The 21,049-nt window shown below is 42.2% G+C and overlaps 1 protein-coding gene across 6 annotated transcripts in view; it reads right to left on the bottom strand.

The window, feature by feature from the left end:
* CUX1 (cut like homeobox 1) overlaps positions 1–21,049 on the bottom strand; it is a 376,899-nt gene that overhangs the window by 146,315 nt on the left and 209,535 nt on the right. The gene's annotated exons all lie outside the window — the stretch shown is intronic.

Below are 21,049 nucleotides of genomic sequence, written 5' to 3'. Positions count from 1 at the left end.
CAAGGGGAGGAGCCCGGGAAAATCACCTATCACCTAGCGCCCACGCGGAGGAAGCAGCGAGTGGGAAGGTGCCAAAGGCCTCAAGTTTCCAATAATTCTTATGAAGATGGAAATAACACCTGATACCCGGAGAGCGTCTGGCCATCACAGAACACTTTTACGGACATTTTCTCATTTGAGCCCCAGGACACTCCTGGGAGAGAGATGTGACACACAGATCACGTTCCTTTCACAGAAGAGGGAACTAAAGCTCATTGAGGCGGGGTCCTGGGCCCTGATGCGCCCAGGTTTCTGGCTGGTTAGTTGGGCAGAGAGATCTCAAACCCAAGTCTGTGAGATCCAGTGACTGTCCTTCCAAAGAGGAAGGTCCCCTGAGGGGGCGGGCTCCCCTTCTGTCACGGCCCTCCTTTCCTGATGAAGGATGCTCAGGGAAGAGTCAGGGCTTACCAGCCAGTGATCTAAAGATGGGAGAGCCCCGGGTTTCTGCTCTCCGCGGTTCTGTCTTTCCTCAGAGGCACAGCTGGTGACCCAGCTGCTGTGACCCGTCCTGCGCCGGCGGGCCAGCCAGGAGGTCACCACACTCCTGGTTAGAGTACAAACAGCAGGAGAAGGGCATCTGGGCCAGTTATGAGAGGTCCTGCAGCCAATTCAATGTGCTCTCCACCATCAGACTCACTTACAAAAAAACTGGATTTGTGAGGGGAACCACTGACCGAAACCGCCCACCCTGGCCAGGAACAACAGTAGCCACTCGCATGAGTTCTCTTACAACAGGAGGTCCTGGTAAGGAATGCGGCACTAACAAGCTACCACCAACTGGAAGAATTCGGGCAAGGTCAAAAGGAGAGAGGAGACGCCAGTCCTTAAGTCCTACCAGCCTCTGAGACTCCTTGCTGGAATCCATCTTGGCTGAGTGACGAATGTGCCACCAGGAAGGACCCTGGGTCAGAGTGACGGGCCAGAGACAACCCGGAAACTCACCCCATCACCATAAAAGCCGAGACTGGGAGCCATGAGGCAGAGCAGTTCTCCGGGGTTCCCTGACCCTGCTGCTCTCTGCCCGGGCGCCCCTTCCCAATAAAGTCTCTTGCTTTGTCAGCACCTGTGTCTCCTCGGACAATTCATTCCCGAGTGTTAGACAAGAGCCCGCTCCCGGGCCATGGAAGGGGTCCCCTTTCCTGCAACAGATTTGGACCTAAAATCGGACAATGCAGATGTGGAATTTGGGGTACAGGCGCGGACTTTGCCTTTACCGTTCATTCAGCACAAAATGGTGAGACATTAAATGTTCTTCTGGCATCAGTTGGGTCTTTATTTTTATTTCTGCTGCACTTATAATCCACCTGCCGGGCCCCAGTGGGGCACTTCCTCTAGGACTCTGGGGCCTCGTCAGAGTAGAAGCATACCCGAGTCTGCTGGGCTTAGAAAAGATTACGGAAGATATTTCTGGTATGGACGCCAGCATCACTTGTGAGACGGCTGCAAAGATTTAGTCTCTGGTTGAGGAATGCTAAACACAGAGCCCAGTGGATCAACAAGGGTATATATCCAAGCGCTCACTTAATTTTCAAATACCAGAGCAGTTAATTTTTCAGACCACCCTTGGTTCCTGGAAACGAGGGCTCCGTCTACCACGCCTCAGTCGGCGGGGCCACCAGGAGCCAGGAGCGCTTTGAGGAGCCAGCGTCTTGGTGGGGTTTACAAAAGGCAGGCCCCACGGCACGTCCAGCACAGCGTTTAACACCGCCCATCATGTGAAACCCTGGCAGCCGGGCACTGATTCTGTGCGTATATACAGTTTATGACGACCTCATCGCTTTCTCATTTGTGGCCTCTCATTATTATTTTTATCAGCATTAAAATATTTGTACTAAATTAGATTTCAAAAGCTATTTCGGGGAGATGGTTCCTTGTAAGTAGGAGTGGTAATAGCACTACAGAATGAACATCCTCAGAACATTCCAGGTGCAGCTTTTTTTTTTTTTTTTTTTTTAATTTCAGTATCTTCCCTGGACACCTTCCCACCCCCACTCCTCTTCCCACTCCCCACATGGCCTTATGCTGGGCAAATGACCTGAAGGAGATAAAAGAGAGTATTGCCTGTGGCCTCGTCCATGTAAAACGACAACTTTAACTTGAAACAGGGGTCAGGGAAGAATTGAGGAGAAGAACCACTGCGCTTCTATAAAATTCTCTGAATGTTCATTGCTGTAGGTTTCCCAGCACAACTGCCAGTACAAATTATATTTTAAAGAGCTAAGCTAGTATGCGGCCCTCCATCCCCCAAATTTCTCTTGACAACTTTTCCAGTCCATTCCTTTTAAGAGGCCAGGACCCACTGTGTCTGCTTTGAATAAAAAATAGTTTCCCTCGTTAGATTCAGCAAGGAATTCAGTAACATATAAAAATAATACGCACATTATCAAGTGAATGGTAACTAGGACCTTTAGACAAATTTTCAAAGCATTATATTGTAAATGAAAATTCTGGCAATCTTATAATTATTCATTACGGCATATATACTTAATTGAACATGATTAAAGGTTAATGCCTAAGTAGCAGAACTGGTCATAGAATAAAGAATGAACTGAATGTTCAAAAATCTCTATGTATTAAACTTCAAACTTTACTACAGTACAGTTGAATGACTCAACGCCTACAGCATTTGAATATCGTTTTGGATTATGTAAAAGGCATTGCTAAAGTACCTCTTAGGCTTAATATTTATTACTTGTATTACAGGAACAGTTAATTACCACATGACAATATAATGACTCTAGCATGTTTGGGCTAGAGACCAAAACAGTGAATTTCGGCATGCCAAACCCCAGCCTGCATGTTAATCTAGGGGAAATCATAGCTTTTTGCCTCATGAATGATTTCCAATGCCATTTAAACCCCACACAAGTATTGTTAGGTCTTATTCTGAACGTCACAAGCCTCCGATCTCAGCAGCTCGATTAGGGAACTGTCTGGGGGAGGCAAGAGCACACACCCATACGTGGAACAGCACCACACGGAAACCTGCAGCCCATCTTCCCTGCCGCCTCCTTCAGTTCAACATGCCTTACTGCCAGTGCCATGCACCCGATGTGACAGACTTGCAAAGTGTTCTACAATCATCTCATAGTTCATTCCTAAAACACTCTTTGAGGCATTCTACAGCTCAGTATGCAGCACAGGACTCAAAGAACATAATTATAACAAACAACAACAAGTCACCTGTATTTATTCAGCACCTTCCCCTAAGTACATGGAACATTATCTCATTGATTCCAGCCATCACAGCCAGAGGTCGGGGCGGGGGTGGGGTGGGGGGAGGGGGCTCTGCAGCGAGTCAGGCGCTGGCATCTCACCCAGGGACAGGGGGAGGCGAGAAGTCAGCCAGGCAAACAGGTATGCAAAAGTCTAATTAAGATTTCTGCCTTCTGAACCAGCAGCCGACTAAATTATACTGTCTCTTCAAGTACTAATATAGCAAGTAGGTCCTAAGCATCTGTCTGCTCTGGGTAAGGCACTGGGCACTGATTCATTGGGATGGACATTCAGCAGAGTCAGCTGGGCCCAACCTCACAGAGACAAACCATGTTCACAAATAACTAAGATAAACAAGAAGGGCCACATGGAAGACCATTCCCAGATAGAGAAACTGGGAAAAGGAGATTTTTTTTTTTTTTTTCCTAAAAAGAAGAGTCAGCGTTTAGACCTGTGGAGACTGGGGGGCAGTCAATCCCTGTGGAAGAAACAGCATGCAGGGGAGCAAGAAGCAGGGAAGGGTCAGGCACAGCCACAAAAATACTTCAGTCCAACTGCAGGTGCCCACATACACATTCTATGATGTCAGGACCATTCTAGGTGCTGGGGGGACACGGTGGCGAACAAGAGAAAATCCTTGTTCTCAAAGACTTGACATTCCACTGGAGTGAGGGAGACAGACAAACAGTAAAACCAAACAAATCAGAATGCTCTCAGTACTGCCAAGCATGAAGAAGAGAGGAGACAGGGTGTGGAGAATGGGGAATGGGTCCTGGAGACAGAAGGACAGGGAGGGCCTCTGAGTAGGTGACCCTGGGATTGAGATCTGGATGTCAAAGAGGAGAGAACGTGAAGACTCTTGGCAGAGGGAATGGCAGTTCAAAGGTCCAGAGCTGGGTGCGAGGATGGGCATATACAAGGCATAGAGAGAAGCCAGTGAGGTATGATGAAGGGAAGGGAAAACGGCCAAGGACAAGTGGTCAGAGTGGGAGGCCTGTGCTCAAGGATTTAAAGAAAAATATGAACACAATTAAGGAGAGAAAGAGATGATACAAAGAAGAATCGAACTGAATTCTAGAGCTGAAAATACAATGTTGGAGGTGCCCTGTTGCACAGTAGGTAGTGGGTCAGTCTCATGAAAATACAGCGTCTACAGTGAGCTAAGGGATTCAGTTTGGATTCAATTCTACTCCTGATGGAAAAAGCCACCAGAGAATAGGACTCTTGCCAAGATGAGCCACTGGGGCATGAGAAGAAAACTGCAGTACTCTGAACCACGAAAATGTTTGTTGGTTTTCTAGTTGCAAAGTATTTAAGAGTTTTAAGCTTAAAGATGAGTTATACAATTTTTCTTTTAAAAAGCGAAGTGTTCTAAATTAGCTGCCCTGTTCTGTGATGACAGATGGCTATCAGTAATATGCTGCCTGGCAGACATTTAAAAAATATAAACACATAATCTATGTCTTTGAAGTAAATGTGATGTTTTAATACTTAGGGGGGAAAAAAACCTACTTGAATGAAACTCATCTACAGTGACAGCACTCTAAAAGTGGATATTTGGAAATGTTCCCATCATCATATAAACTTATGGGCAAAGATAACACTGTCTACAAAAATGTCTCAATGCCTCATATCAGACAAGAGGGAGTAGAAGGTAATTGTTTAGAGTGTGGGCCAGACTATATGCGATTGAATCCCAGCTCTGCCACTTACTGGTGTGCAACCTTTGACAAGCTACTTAATATCTCTGTATCTTACTTTCTTTATCTATAAATTGGGCATAATAATTGTGCCAATATCATTAGGTTGTTGTAAGGATTAACTACGATAATATGTGATAGACCGCCAGGCACGGAGTTAATACTCAATAGATGTTACCTATTATCAACCGACTCAAACCTGATGAAATATTTGCCAAAATGAGTTTCAAACCCATTTGTTAATATATAAAAAATACAGTATCTTCTGACTAGTTAGCAAGAAAAATTGATATACCATGATAAATAAAAATTTACTAGCTGAATTTCAACTAATACTTTCTTATAACTGGTATGCAGGTTTCAAAAATATGAATCATATTTTTGTAAAGTTAGCTAATAATGCACTGCTTTGGTTTGGGTCTATGTATCTTTGTGAGTTATCTTTTCCAGCCATTTATGACAGCCATTAAAATCAAAACAACATTAACAAAACTTGGAGATTTCTACTCCTGGCCATGACAGATTAACTGGCACTGGACCTGCCCTCTGGCCATAAACAACTAGAATACTAGGCAATCTAAATGAAACAAAGAACCATTTACAGATGTTGTACAACCAGCAGAGCAGGAATGGTGATCCCTGAAAGAGGGACACAAGTAAGGTGAACCCTATGATCACCCTGACTTTCTGCCAGGAAACACTTTCTGGACTGCAGCACAGGGAAGGGGGAACCCAAGCAGAGTATGATGGTCTTCTTGGATTGAGAAGATAGAGATCTAAAGATCAGGAGATTGAGGTACCTGGAATTTATAGGGCAGAGCCCTGGAAAGGAGGGAGATATGCAGAGAAAGAACTAGAGAAATCTGCAGAGGAGTCATATAAAATCTGTTACTAAAAGATAAGGTACATACATACACACAGGGTGAAACTCCACAAGGCCGTGCAAAGAACTACAAGGAAGGTCTAAGTAAACAACTCCTAGAGTTCGCAGTGTTGGGAGGCTTTCAAGTTGCAACTAGCCAGAGAAGAGAGGCTTGTTGAACAGCCAGGACATTCAGTAGAAGACATCAGAGGGCCACACCAGAGTGGAGGGCTAAGCTAATCCTAAAGTAAAGGCTAGTCTGGACCTGTCCCCAAAAGCTTAAAAACATGTCTCTGAATAATTGAGTTGATCTGCAAGTAATTTAACTGCCTGCCCCAAATATTTCAACACTCTTAAGAAAGACAACAAAATCCAGTTAACTACAATGTCCAACATCCAATCAAAAATTACTAGACATGCAAAGAATCAGGATAATAAGGGAAAAAAACATCAGTTAATAAACACAGAACCAGAAATTACAAGAGATAATGGGAGTAGGGCTCCCCTGGTGGCTCAGTGGTTAACAATCCACCTGCCAGTGCAGGGGACACGGGTTCGAGCCCTGGTCCAGGAGGATCCCACATGCCGCGGAGCAACTAAGCCCGTGTGCCACAATTACTGAGCCTGCGCTCTACAGCCCGCGAGCCACAACTACTGAGCCCACGTGCCACAACTACTGAAGCCCGCACGCCTAGAGCCTGTGCTCCACAACAAGAGAAGTCACTGCAATGAGAAGCCAGCGCACCGCAACAAAGAGTAGCCCCCGCTCAATGCAACTAGAGAAAGCCCACGCACAGCAACGAAGACGCAATGCAGCCAAAAAGTAAATAAATAAATAAATTTATAAAAAAGAGATAATGGGAGTAGTTGACAAAGACTAAAACAATTATAAGCATGCTCAAGGATTTAAAGAAAAACATGAATACAATAAGGAGAGAAACAGAAGCTATAAAGACCCAGATGGAATTCTAGAGCTTAAAATACAGTATCTGAAATGAAAAAAATTCCCTAGATTGGCTTAAAAGCTTAAAAGCACATTAGACACTGCAAAATCAAGAAGATCAGAGAACTAACTCAAAGACATAGTCACAGAAACTGTCTAAATAGAAGCACAGAGAAGAGACTGAAAAAAAAAAAAGTTACTAAAACCTCAGCAGCCTGTAAAACAATATCAAGCAATCTAACATACATGTCCCAGAAAGGGGCAAGGGATGTACTTGAAAGAAGTGGCAAAATTTCCAAATTTGGTGAAAGCTATAAACCCCCAAATCCAAGAAACTCAACAAAATCCAAGCAGAATAAATGCAAAGAACACCAATAAACACAATCAAATTGCTGAAAAGAGGAATAAAAAGAAAATCTTAAAAGCCAGAAAAAAGGGACTTCCCTGGTGGTGCAATGGTTAAGAATCCGTCTGCCAATGCAGGGGACACAGGTTTGAGCCCTGGCCACAACTACTGAGCCCACGCGCCACAACTACTGGAGCCCGCGTGCCCTAGAGCCCACGTGCCTCAACTACTGAGCCTGTGCACTCCAGGGCCTGTGCGCCACAACTACTCAGCCCACATGCTCTAGGGCCTGCGTGCCACAACTACTGAGCCCACGTGCTACAACTACTGAAGCCTGCGCTCCTAGAGCCCATGCTCCGCAACAAGAGAAGCCACCACAATGAAGCCCACACACCGCAACAAAGAGTAGCCCCTGCTCACAACTAGAGAAAGCCTGCACACGGCAGTGAAGACCCAATGCAGCCAAAAAAAAAAAAAAAAAAGCCAGAGAAAAGAAGACTCTTAGGGGAAGAAAGATAAGGCTGATGAAGACCTCCTGTCAGAAGTGATGTCAGTCAGTCCAGAGAAAGAAAAACTGAAACAAAAACTGCCAATATATAGTTTTATACCCAACAAAAAATATCCTTCAAAAATGAGGGTGAGGGCTTCCCTGGTGGTGCAGTGGTTAAGAATCCACCTGCCAATGCAGGGGACACGGGTTTGAGCCCTGGTCCGGGAAGATCCCCCATGCTGCGGAGCAACTAAGCCCGTGCGTCACAACTACTGAGACTGCGCTCTAGAGCCCATGAGCCACAACTACTGAAGCCTGCGTGCCTAGAGCCTGTGCTCCGCAACAAGAGAAGCCACTGCAATGAGAAGCCCATGCACCGCAACGAAGAGTAGCCCCCGTTCGCCGCAACTAGAGAAAGCCTGCTCGCAGCAAAGAAGACCCAACGCAGCCAAAAATTAAAAAAAAAATAAAAATAAATAATTTAAAAAAATAATAATAAAAAGAAATGAAGGTGAGATAGACATTTTGTTTGTGTGTTTCAAATGAACAAGAGCTGGCAGAATTCATTGCCAGTGAACCTACAGTATAAGATATGTTAAAGGAAATGCTACAGACCAAAAGAAACTGATGCCAGACAGAAACCTGCATCTACACAAAGGAATAAACAACACTTGGAAATGGTAAATATATGGGTAAAAATAAAGTACTACTTTTCTCATTTTTAATTTCTTTAAAAGATAATTGACTATTTAAAAGGAAAAATAGTACAATGTATTGTAGGGCTATAACATATGGAGAAGTAAAATAAATAACAATACACAAAGCACAGGAAGGAGAGAGTGAAAGTGTACTGTAAGATTCTTACATTGTATGTGAAGTGGTATAGTATTATTTGAAAGTATAGTGTGATAAATTAAAGACACTTAATGTAAACTTTAAAGTAACCACTAAGAAAATAAAACAAAGAGCTATAGCTAATAAGACAATTGAGGACATAAAATAAGATCACAAAAAATAATCAAAATAAAGCAAGAAAGACACAACAAAAAATAGGTAAGACAAGTAGAAAGTGAATAGTAAGATGGTAGACTTATGCCTCTCTTTATCCATAATTACATGAAACATAAAATATCTAACATTCCACTTAAAAGGCAGATTGTCAGACTGGATTAAAAAAAAACACGACAGAGCTGTTTACAAGAAATACAACTTAAATAAAACAAAAAGATAGGTTAATAGTAAAAGGATAGAAAATGATATAACATGGAAACACTAATCAAAAGAAAGCTGGAGTGCCTATATCAAAATGAAACAAAGCAAACTTTAGTACAAGGAATATTAACAAAAATAAAATCACTGTATAAACTTGAAAGTATCAAATCATTGAGAAGATATAACAATCCTAAAAGTAAATGTACTACAAAACAAAGCTTCAAAACCATGAATTAAAAACTAATATAAGTGAAACAAGAAAAAGAAAAATCCACAATAATAAAGATTTCAAAACTCTGTGCTTGCTAATTAATAGTACAACTAAATATAAAATCAGTATGGATACAAAAGACTTGAACAACACTGTTGACCAACTTGAGCTAATTGACATTTATAGAACACTCCACTCAGCAAACTACAGAACACACATTCCCTTCAAGTGCACATGGGACACTCACCAAGATAGAAATATACTGGACCATAAAACAAGTCTCAATAAACTTGAAAGAAGAGAAATCATACCAAGCACATTCTCTGGCCACAGTGAAATAAATCAGTGACCTAAGCCTCCACTTTAAGAAACTCCAGAAAGCTCTAGCCAGACTGATCAAGAAAAGAAAAAAAAAAAAAAGAAAAAGAAAAAAAGAATTCACAAGTTCCAAGATCAGGAATGAAAAAAGGGACATGACTACCCATCCTACAGATATTTAAAAGGTAATGAAATGTCATCAACAACATTATGCTAATAAATTTACATGAAATGGATCATTCCTTGAAAAAATTACCAAAACTGACCCAAGAAGAAATAAAAAATCTTAATAGACCTCTATCTGTTAAAGAAGTAAAATTTATAATTAAAAACCTTGCTATAATTAAAAAAGATACATGCACCCCTATGTTCATAGCAGCACTATGCACAATAGCCAAGACATGGTAACAACCTAAATGTCCATCAACAGAGGAATAGATAAAGAAGATGTGGTACATATATACAATGGAATACTACTTAGCCATACAAAAGAATGAAATAATGCCATTTGCAGCAACATGAATGGACCTAGAGATTATCACACTAAATGAAGTCAGTCAGAAAGAGAAAGACAAATACCACATGACACCACTTATGTGTGGAATCTAAAATATAACACAAATGAAGTTATTACGAAACAGAAATAGACTCATAGACATAGGGAACAGACTTGTGGTTCGCAATGGGGAGAGGGGGTGTGGGAGCAATGGAAGAACAAACAAACAAACACCTTGCAACAAAGAAAATCCCAGGCCTGGATGGCTTCACTGGTGAACTAGAGATGTTTTAGGAAGAAGTAATGGCAATCTTACATAAACTCTTTCAGCACTTAACTCATTTGATAAGACCAGCAGTACTACCTTGATACCAAAACTCATAAAAACATTAAAAGGAAAAAAAAATAGGCAAAAAACTACAGTGCTATATTCCTAATGAACTTAAATGCAGAAATCCTTAGTAAAATATCAGCAAATTAAATTCAGCAAATTCTAAAAAGCACAATACATCATAACCAAGTAAGACTTATCCTAGGAAGGCAAAGTTGGTTTAACACTAGAAAATTAAACTATTTCATCATATTAAGAGAATAAAAGAGAAAAATCATATGATTAGCTCAATTGAGGCAGAAAAAAATCTGACAAAATTCAATACCCATTTATGACAAAAACTCTCAGCAAACTAGAACTAAAAGGGACTTTTCTCAAACTTTTAAGGGTGTCTACAAAAACCCACTACAGCTAACATCATATTCAATGTTGAAAGAGTGAATGATTTCCCTAAGGTTGGGACCAACACAAGGATGTTTGCTTTTTCTACTTCTATTCAACATTGTACTGGAGGTCCTGGCCAGTGTGGAAAAAAAGGAAAAGAAAAGAAAAACGAAATACATGATATTACAGATTGGAAATCAATATGGACAAAAAAAACTTGAGTAACGCTATCAACCAAGTTGACCTGAAATTTACAGAACATTCCATCCAACAATTGTAAAGTGCATAATCTCTTCAAGGGCACAAGGGACATTCAAGATAGAACGTCTAGGGAATCTCCAAAAAAACTTCCAGAACTAAGAAGTAAGTTTTAAAAGGTCACAAATATAATATTACTATATAAAAATTAATCACATTTCTATATAAAAGCATCAAAGAATTGGAAAAAAATTACCAAAAAAAATACCATTTACTACAGCATCCAAAAACATGACCTATTTGGGGATAAACTGAACACTATGGGCCAGGCCTGTATATTGAAAACTACAAAATACTGCTGAGGGAAATTAAAGACATAAAGAAATATACGATGTTTGGACTGGAAGACTCAATAGTGTTGTCAATTTTCCTCAAATTGATCTATAGATAAAGTGGAATCCAGATCAAAATCCTGGCAGGCTTGTTTGTAAAAACTGACGAGCTGAGTCTAAAATTTACATAGAAACTCAATTAGCCAAAACGATTTTGAAAAAGAAGACGAAAGAAAAAGGACTTATATTACCTGATTTCAAGACTGATTATAAAGCTACAAGAATCAAGATAGTATGATATTAACATAAGGATACACATACAGATCAGTGAAATAAATAGAGGGTCCAGAAAAAAGACTCACACATATACCATCCATTAATTTTCAAAGAAACTCAACCCTTATCTCATATCATAATAAAAATTAACTCAAATGTATCATAGGCCTAAAGGTAAAAGATAAAACTACGTAACTTCACACACACACACACACACACACACACACACACAAAACCCACACACATAGGAGAAAAGAATTTATGACTTTGTACTAGGCAATGATTTCTTAGAACATAAAAAGCAAGAACCAATAGAAGAAAAAATTAATAAACTGGACTTTACTAAAATAAAAACTTCTGCTCTTCAAAAGACAAGAAAATGGGAGAAAATATTTGCAGTGCATATATTTGACAAAGGACTTGTATCTAGACTACAGCAAAGCTACAATTCAATAGTAAGCCAAACAACCCATTAAAAAAAAATGCGCAGAAGATTTAAACAGACACCTTATAAGTGAAGATCTATGAAGGTCCAAAAGCATATGAATAAAAATTTAGCATCATTAGTCATCAAGAAAAATGCAAATTGAAGTCACAGTGAAATACGTTCTACACTTACTAGAATGTCTAACATCTAAAACACTGACAATACCAAATGGTGGAGAGGACACAGAACAACTGGAACTCCCACACATATTTGCGGGTGGGGGGTAAGATGACACAACTGCTTGGAAAAACCGTTTGGCGGTTTCTTATCAAGCTAAACATACACCTACCCCATGCCCCAGGAATTCTAGTCCTAGGAATTTATCTAAAAGAAATGAAAACAAATGTCCATATACAACTGTCTATGAACACTTACAGCAGGTTTATTCACGATAGCCACAAACTGGAAACAATCCAAACGTCCATGAACAGGTGGATGGGTAGGCAAATCATTATACATCCACACAGTGGAATACCACTCCCCAGTGAACGTGGGTGAATAATCCCCAACACGCCACGCTGAGTGAAGGACGCCAGACGCATCAGAGAACCTCCCCAAGGACCCCATTTATGTGAAACTCCAGAAACAATGAACCTAATCTAGATCGACAGAAAGCAGATCAGTGGTTGCCGGCATTTGGGATCATATGGGAACTTTCGAGAGGTTATGAATGTTCTATATCTTGATTGTGTGGTTGGCCACTGTATCAAACTGTACACAAAATAAGTATGTTTTACTGTATATAGATTATGCCTCAATGAGGTGGATTAAAAATTTTTTTTTCTAGTGAGAGCAAAATGTTTTCTGTACTGCTAATAAAATGTAAATTTTAAGTCCTTTTTAATCTTCATCACGTCCTTTAAATTCTGTTTTTAGTATATGATTTGCAATTTATTTCACACACTACTATAGTTACACATGTACATCATTTAAATAAATAAGTAGTATATATGGGGGGTACAAATTCGAAATTTTTTACTGTTGGGGGACATGAACAAAAGTAGCTCAAACACCACTCAGACCCGTGGGCTGCGTGCAAAGGATGGGCGGAGGAAGTGGATTCAAGTGGTGAGAGGTAACGGAGACTTGGACTAGGGATGGCTGACGGGGTGAGTGGTCAAATTCGGGGTGCGTTCTGGAGGTGAGGTCAGCAGGACTTACTGACAGATCAGCTCTAAAGTGTGAGGGAGGGAAAGGAGAGCAAGCTGACTCCTGCCTTTGTGGCCGAAGCAACTCCGTGAATGGTGATGCCATTTACTTTCTGGGGTCGGGGGGAGGGGAGGCTGGGGGGGATCAGCTGCTCTCCTGTGCTCATGTGGAGTTTGGTGAGAGTCTAACAGACATCAGGAGAAGCAATAAGAACTACAATCCTGCAGCCTGTGGAACAAAAACCACATTCACAGAAAGATAGACAAGATGAAAAGGCAGAGGGCTATGTACCAGATGAAGGAACAAGATAAAACCCCAGAAAAACAACTAAATGAAGTGGAGATAGGCAACCTTCCAGAAAAAGAATTCAGGATAATGATAGTGAAGATGATCCAGGACCTCGGAAAAAGAATGGAGGCAAAGATCGAGAAGATGCAAGAAATGTTTAACAAAGACCTAGAAGAATTAAAGAACAAACAAACAGAGATGAATGATACAATAACTGGAATGAAAAATACACTAGGAGGAATCAATAGCAGAATAACTGAGGCAGAAGAACGGATAAGTGACCTGGAAGATAGAACGGTGGAATTCACTGCTGCGGAACAGAATAAACAAAAAAGAATGAAAGGAAATGAAGACAGCCTAAGAGACCTCTGGGACAACATTAAACACAACAACATTCGCATTATAGGGGTCCCAGAAGGAGAACAGAGAGAGAAAGGACCAGAGAAAATATCTGAAGAGATTATAGTCGAAAACTTCCCTAACATGGGAAAGGAAACAGCCACCCAAGTCCAGGAAGCACAGAGAGTCCCATACAGGATAAACCCAAGGAGAAACATGCCAAGACACATAGTAATCAAATTGGCAAAAATTAAAGACAAAGACAAATTATTGAAAGCAGCAAGGGAAAAACGACAAATAACATACAAGGGAACTCCCATAAGGTTAACAGCTGATTTCTCAGCAGAAACTCTACAAGCCAGAAGGGAGTGGCATGATATACTTAAAGTGATGAAAGGGAAGAACCTACAACCAAAGACTACTCTACCCGGCAAGGATCTCATTCAGATTCAATGGAGGAATCAAAAGCTTTACAGACAAGCAAAAGCTAAGAGAATTCAGCACCACCAAACCAGCTCTACAACAAATGCTAAAGGGACTTCTCTAAGTGGGAAACGCAAGAGAAGAAAAGGACCTACAAAAACAAACCCAAAACAATTAAGAAAATGGTCATAGGAACATACACATTGATAATTACCTTAAACGTGAATGGATTAAATGCTCCAACCAAAAGACACAGGCTTGCTGAATGGATACAAAAACAAGACCCACACATATCTGTCTACAAGAGACACACTTCAGACCTAGGGACACATACAGACTGAAAGTGAGGGGATGGAAAAAGATATTCCATGCAAATGGAAATCAAAACAAAGCTGGAGTAGCAATACTCATATCAGATAAAATAGACTTTAAAATAAAGAATGTTACAAGAGACAAGGAAGGACACTACATAATGATCCAGGGATCAATCCAAGAAGAAGAGATAACAATTATAAATATACACGCATCCAACATAGGAGCACCTCAATACATAAGGCAACTGCTAACAGCTCTAAAAGAGGAAATCGACAGTAACACAATAATAGTGGGGGACTTTAACACCTCACTTACACCAAGGGACAGATCATCCAGACAGAAAATTAATAAGGAAACACAAGCTTTAAATGACACAATAGACCAGATAGATTTAATTGACATTTATAGGACATTCCATCCAAAAACAGCGGATTACACTTTCTTCTCAAGTGCGCACGGAACATTCTCCAGGATAGATCACATCTTGAGTCACAAATCAAGCCTCAGTAAATTTAAGAAAATTGCAATCATATCAAGCATCTTTTCTGACCACAACACTATGAGATTAGAAATGAACTACAGGGAAAAAAACGTAAAAAACACAAACACATGGAGGCTAAACAATACGTTACTAAATAACCAAGAGATCACTGAAGAAATCAAAGAGGAAATCAGAAAATACCTAGAGACAAAACGACAATGAAAACACGACGATCCAAAACCTATGGGATGCAGCAAAAGCAGTTCTAAGAGGGAAGTTTAAAGCTATACAAGCCTACCTCAAGAAACAAGAAAAATCTCAAACAATCTAACCTTACACTTACAGGAACTAGAGAAAGAAGAACAAACACAACCCAAAGTTAGCAGAAGGAAAGAAATCATAAAGGTCAGAGCAGAAATAAATGAAAGAGAAACAAAGAAAACAACAGCAAAGATCAATAAAACTAAAAGTTGGTTCTTTGAGAAGATAAACAAAATTGATAAGCCATTAGCCAGACTCATCAAGAAAAAGAGGGAGAGGACTCAAATCAATAAAATTAGAAATGAAAAAGGAGAAGTTACAACAGACACCGCAGAAATACAAAGCATCCTAAGAGACTACTACAAGCAACTCTATGCCAATAAAATGGACAACCTGGAAGAAATGGACAAATTCTTACAAAGGTATAACCTTCCAAGACTGAACCAGGAAGAAATAGAAAATAGGAACAGACCAATCACGAGTAATGAAATTGAAATTGTGATTAAAAATCTTCCAACAAACAAAAGTCCAGGACCAGATGGCTTCACAGGTGAATTCTATCAAACATTTAGAGAAGGGCTAACACCCATCCTTCTCAAACTCTTCCAAAAAATTGCAGAGGAAGGAACACTCCCAAACTCATTCTATGAGGCCACCATCACCCTGATACCAAAACCAGACAAAGATACTACAAAAAAAAGAAAATTACAGACCAATATCACTGATGAATATAGATGCAAAAATCTTCAACCAAATACTAGCAAACAGAATCCAGCAACACATTAAAAGGATCATACACCATGATCAAGTGGGATTTACCCCAGGGATGCAAGGATTCTTCAATATACGCAAATCAATCAATGTGATACACCATATTAACAAATGGAAAATAAAAACCATATGATCATCTCAACAGATGCAGAAAAAGCTTTTGACAAAATTCAACACCCATTTATGATAAAAACTCTCCAGAAAGTGGGCATAGAGGGAACCTACCTCAACATATTAAAGGCCATATATGACAAACCCACAGCAAACATCATTCTCAATGGTGAAAAACTGAAAGCATTTCCTCTAAGATCAGGAACGAGACAAGGATGTCCACTCTCACCACTATTATTCAACATAGTTTTGGAAGTCCTAGCCACGGCAATCAGAGAAGAAAAAAAAATAAAAGGAATACAAAGTGGAAAAGAAGAAGTAAAACTGTCACTGTTTGCAGATGACATGATACTATACATAGAGAATCCTAAAGATGCCACCAGAAAACTACTAGAGCTAATCAATGAGTTTGGTAAAGTTGCAGGATACAAAATTAATGCACAGAAATCTCTTGCATTCCTATACACTAATGATGAAAAATCTGAAAGAGAAATTAAGGAAACACTCCCATTTGCCATTGCAACAAAAAGAATAAAATACCTAGGAATAAACCTACCTAAGGAGACAAAAGACCTGTATGCAGAAAATTATAAGACACTGATGAAAGAAATTAAAGATGATAACAACAGATGGAGAGATATACCATGTTCTTGGATTGGAAGAATCAATATTGTGAAAATGACTATACTACCCAAAGCAATCTACAGATTCAATGCAATCCCTATCAAATTACCAATGGCATTTTTTACGGAACTAGAACAAATCATCTTAAAATTTGTATGGAGACACAAAAGATCCCGAATAGCCAAAGCAGTCTTGAGGGGAAAAAAACGGAGCTGGAGGAATCAGACTCCCTGACTTCAGACTATACTACAAAGCTACAGTAATCAAGACAATATGGTACTGGCACAAAAACAGAAACACAGATCAAGGGAACAAGATAGAAAGCCCAGAGGTAAACCCACGCACCTATGGTCAACTAATCTATGACAAAGGAGGCAAGGATATACAATGGAGAAAAGACAGTCTCTTCAATAAGTGGTGCTGGGAAAACTGGACAGCTACATGTAAAAGAATGAAATTAGAATACTTCCTAACACCATACACAAAAATAAACTCAAAATGGATTAGAGACCTAAATGTAAGACCGGATACTATAAAACTCTTAGAGGAAAACATAGGAAGAACACTCTTTGACATAAATCACAGCAAGATCTTTTTTGATCCACCTCCTAGAGTAATGGAAATAAAAACAAAAATTAACAAATGGGGCCTAATGAAACTTCAAAGCTTTTGGAAAGCAAAGGAAACCATAAACAAGACGAAAAGACAACCCTCAGAGTGGGAGAAAATATTTGCAAATGAATCAACAGACAAAGGATTAATCTCCAAAATATATAAACAGCTCATGCAGCTCAATATGAAAAAAACAAACAACCCAATCCAAAAATGGGCAGAAGAGCCGAATAGGCATTTCTCCAAAGAAGACATACAGATGGCCAAGAAGCACATGAAAAGCTGCTCAACATCACTAATTATTAGAGAAAGGCAAATCAAAAGTACAATGAGGTATCACCTCATACCAGTTAGAATGGGCATCATCAGAAAATCTACAGACAAAAACAAATGTCGTATATTAACGCATATGTGCGGAACCTAGAAAAATGGTACAGATGAACCGGTCTGCAGGGCAGAAACTGAGACACAGATGTAGAGAACAAACGTATGGACACCAAGGGGGGAAAGCAGCAGGGGGGTGGGGGTGGTGGTGTGATGAATTGGGAGATTGGGACTGACATGTATACACTGATGTGTATAAAATTGATGACTAATAAGAAACTGCTGTATAAAAAAATAAATAAAATTCAAAAAAAAAAAAAAATAGACATCAGAGTCACCCAGGGAGAGTCTAGGATGCCCCACACTCAGAGTCCTGCAGAGGGAGAGAGGGTCTGAGGAGGCACATAACCAGGCGGGAGGTGGGTTCTGCAGGCCCAGTGGACTCTCAGAGGAGAGAGCGGCCAGTGGAGAGAGATGTCACCCTCCGAGCACATGTATTTTCTCAGTGAAATACGAGGTGTGCAGAGATCAGGGTGGAAAGAAGGTGTGAAATAGCACCTGTAAGGGGGGTGGTGGCAATAAGGGTGGGGCCAGTCTGGGCTGTTCTGACTGTATGTAAACCAGTGCAGTGTGGTCCTGCAGGGACTTTGGGACACGGGTGAGGATGCCCTGGACCACCGTCACACCAACAGTCCCGGGGCAGGACATCCCGGGAGGAGGAAGAGGCGCTGCTGAACCGCACGGCAGGCAGCGGGGCTGAGGAGTGGGGCTCCGATTCCGTCGGGCCGTGGGGTGCCGGGGCGTGTGTGTGCAGGGGGGGCAGGCGCTGGTGGCTGCTTCTGTCGTGAGGACCGCAAAGAATGACCTCCCTGGACCCCAGCCCACGTGTGCACAGAGCCCCTGCCACCGGCCAGAGTGCGGATGGCACCGCGAGCGCCATCCCCGCAGTGACATCAGAGCGCGGCAGACGCTCCCCTCCGCCAGGGCACTCTAGGCTAATGTAATCATACGATTACATAATTAACCCAGCTGTCTCATTAAGAAAATCAACTGGAATTCAGGGCATAATTAGTCATACAGCAATTAGCATGCTGATGAGCAACTGATGAGAAGCTGTCTAGAGAGCGCGTGTGCCAGGACCACCCCAGTCACAGCAGAGGCAGGAAGACGCCACCCCCACACCCCACACCCCCCCGCCAGGCCACACCGAAAGCCAAGTCACCGAGTCACTTCCAGTGAGTTCTCCAGATGGGTCGGGGGGCCGGGACAGGAGGCCAGGGGAAAGCCCTGAAGGTGGGGCAGCAGGCGACTCAGACGCCCATCTTGTCAGGCTGGCCTTTCTTTAACACGTGTGGAGCTGCTTCCTCAGCCTGCGAACGATCCGCTCCTTGGGCCCCAGGTTTGTTTCAAGCTGGTCAAGGAGGGTGGAGAGGTTGCCGGCTCGTCTGGGTTGCAGTTACCCCAGCACTGGTCAGAGCGTGACTGTCCCTTGTCCCCTGAGGCTGCTCTGGACCAGCTCTGGTCCTGCAGCCCAGGAGAGGGGACAGGGGGGCACCTGCAACCCCCAGTTTCACCCCACGGCCACGGCCCTGGCCCCTCTCTTGTCCGTTTTGGTGCTGGTGGTTGCTTCTCACGTGTGAATGAAGATGTTTCAGGAAGGTCAACTGAAAACATGCAAAGGGGGGCTCCGAGGTAAGAGTTCTCTCTGGGGGGGCCTGGTCACGGGCAGCTGCCAACACCGGGCGACCAGAAGACACGGACTGGAGCAGCCTCACAGGAGCGGGCTGGGGCGGTCACATCGCACAGCCTTCGAAAATGCCACCAGGATGCAGGCCGGTGAAAAGCTTGGTACGAGAAGCAAGGGATATGTCTAACTAATCACAAGATTTTGTCACTTTTTGCCAGGAGTGCTTACTACACAGCCTTGATCGGGGGACAGACGGGGAAGAAAGGAAAAGAATGGAAAGAACAGTGTTGTCTGGTTTTAACTGAGAGCGTGTCCTCACTTAAAACAGCTTGACAGGCACAAAGGACCGGCTCACTATTTCAGTCTTATGGAGAAACATTAAAAAGTAGCTCTCGGGACTTCCCTGGCGGTCCAGTGGTTAAGACTGCGCTTTCCAATGCAGGGGGCGCAGGTTCGATCCCTGGTTGGGGAACTGACATCCCACACGCCACGCGGTGCGGCCAAAAAAAGAGCAGCTCTCAAAACTGATGATGTCCGTCTTCACTTCTGGATCCTCAGATGCAAGGCTGATGGGGGTTGATGGGGATCTTCTCCAGCAGAGAAGGTTTTCCTAAATCCCGACTGAAACTTCCGACCGCCCCTCAGCAGCACCCGGGAGCAGGGGCATCTTGGCGTGGGTGCTGAAAACGGAGCAGCCTACAAAACGGGCTCCCTTCTGCTGGTTCTCTTTCAAGGCTTCTGAAAACTAACACCTTCTCCTTCTGATCGCAGGCCAGTTATCCGAGGGAAATGCAGTGAGCGGAGCCAGTCAGGAAACGCTGAGCGCCAGCGGAGTTTCACGAGTCCATGAATATTTTATATCACTGGTCATGGGCTCCCTTAGATTTAAATCTTAAAATCAATCCTTCTGGGCACTGCCTTTGTGTTTGAAGGGTTTGTGTCTGTAGGACCTAAACTACATCTTAGCAAGGAGTGAAAGATGACTCTGTTGTGGGGGGGGGGTTATGGGGGGCACCCAGAGAGAGGCCAGGAGGTGATGAGAACAAGCAGAGCCTCTTCCAATGGACTCGGCAGCCAGAGAACAGAAGTTCTGCAGCACCAATGCCCAGCTCACCAACCTTGTCTCCTTTCTAGGAACTTCCCCCAAAAATACCTTTGCCGAGATGTTTCTGGGACTGAAAAGGAACAGTTGTGTTTTATACCAATTATTAAGTGTGGACAAATACTCCACCGACTGCTGCTTACGGTCTTATCTGGAATCCATCACTAAAGGCTATTCAGAAACTGAGATTGCAAGTTGAATATTTTACAAATTTATGCTTCCCCACACCCCCCAGATTGTAGAGATAAAGACATGCTCATTGTAAAAAATCTGAAAAGCATCAAGAAGCAAGAGCAGGTCACCCACGCGAGGTGAATTCCCGGCAGATTATGCATACCGTGGTAATTTTGCTCAGAACGCAGTAAAATTCCAGTTATGCAAGGGCCTTTAAGAGGAGGTCATTCCAGAATTTTCCCAGCTATCTGAGAGGGTCACACTTTAAGACCCGAGACATTTATTTCTCCTTCCATTACAGTAAGGGAAGAAGGCTGCCTATTTCACCTGTTTAATTATGCGATATTCTCTCAAAGGTGCTGTACAGTCTCCCACCCCCCAAGTAGGAGCCACCTGAGGGAGGGCAGGGGCCACGTCTCAGCTGCATTTGCATCTTGGGTGCACGGTGCCGGGCCTGGCACCATAAGTGCTGGCCGAGGGAATGTGTGAGTATGATTTCTGAACAGCACACCTTGAACTGTTTCCCGCACAGCCGGGGTCACTGTGG

Source organism: Balaenoptera acutorostrata, chromosome 15 (genome assembly GCF_949987535.1).
Source record: "Balaenoptera acutorostrata chromosome 15, mBalAcu1.1, whole genome shotgun sequence".
Classification (NCBI taxonomy): Eukaryota; Metazoa; Chordata; class Mammalia; order Artiodactyla; family Balaenopteridae; genus Balaenoptera; species Balaenoptera acutorostrata.
This window is presented reverse-complemented; position numbering and strand designations above follow the sequence as displayed.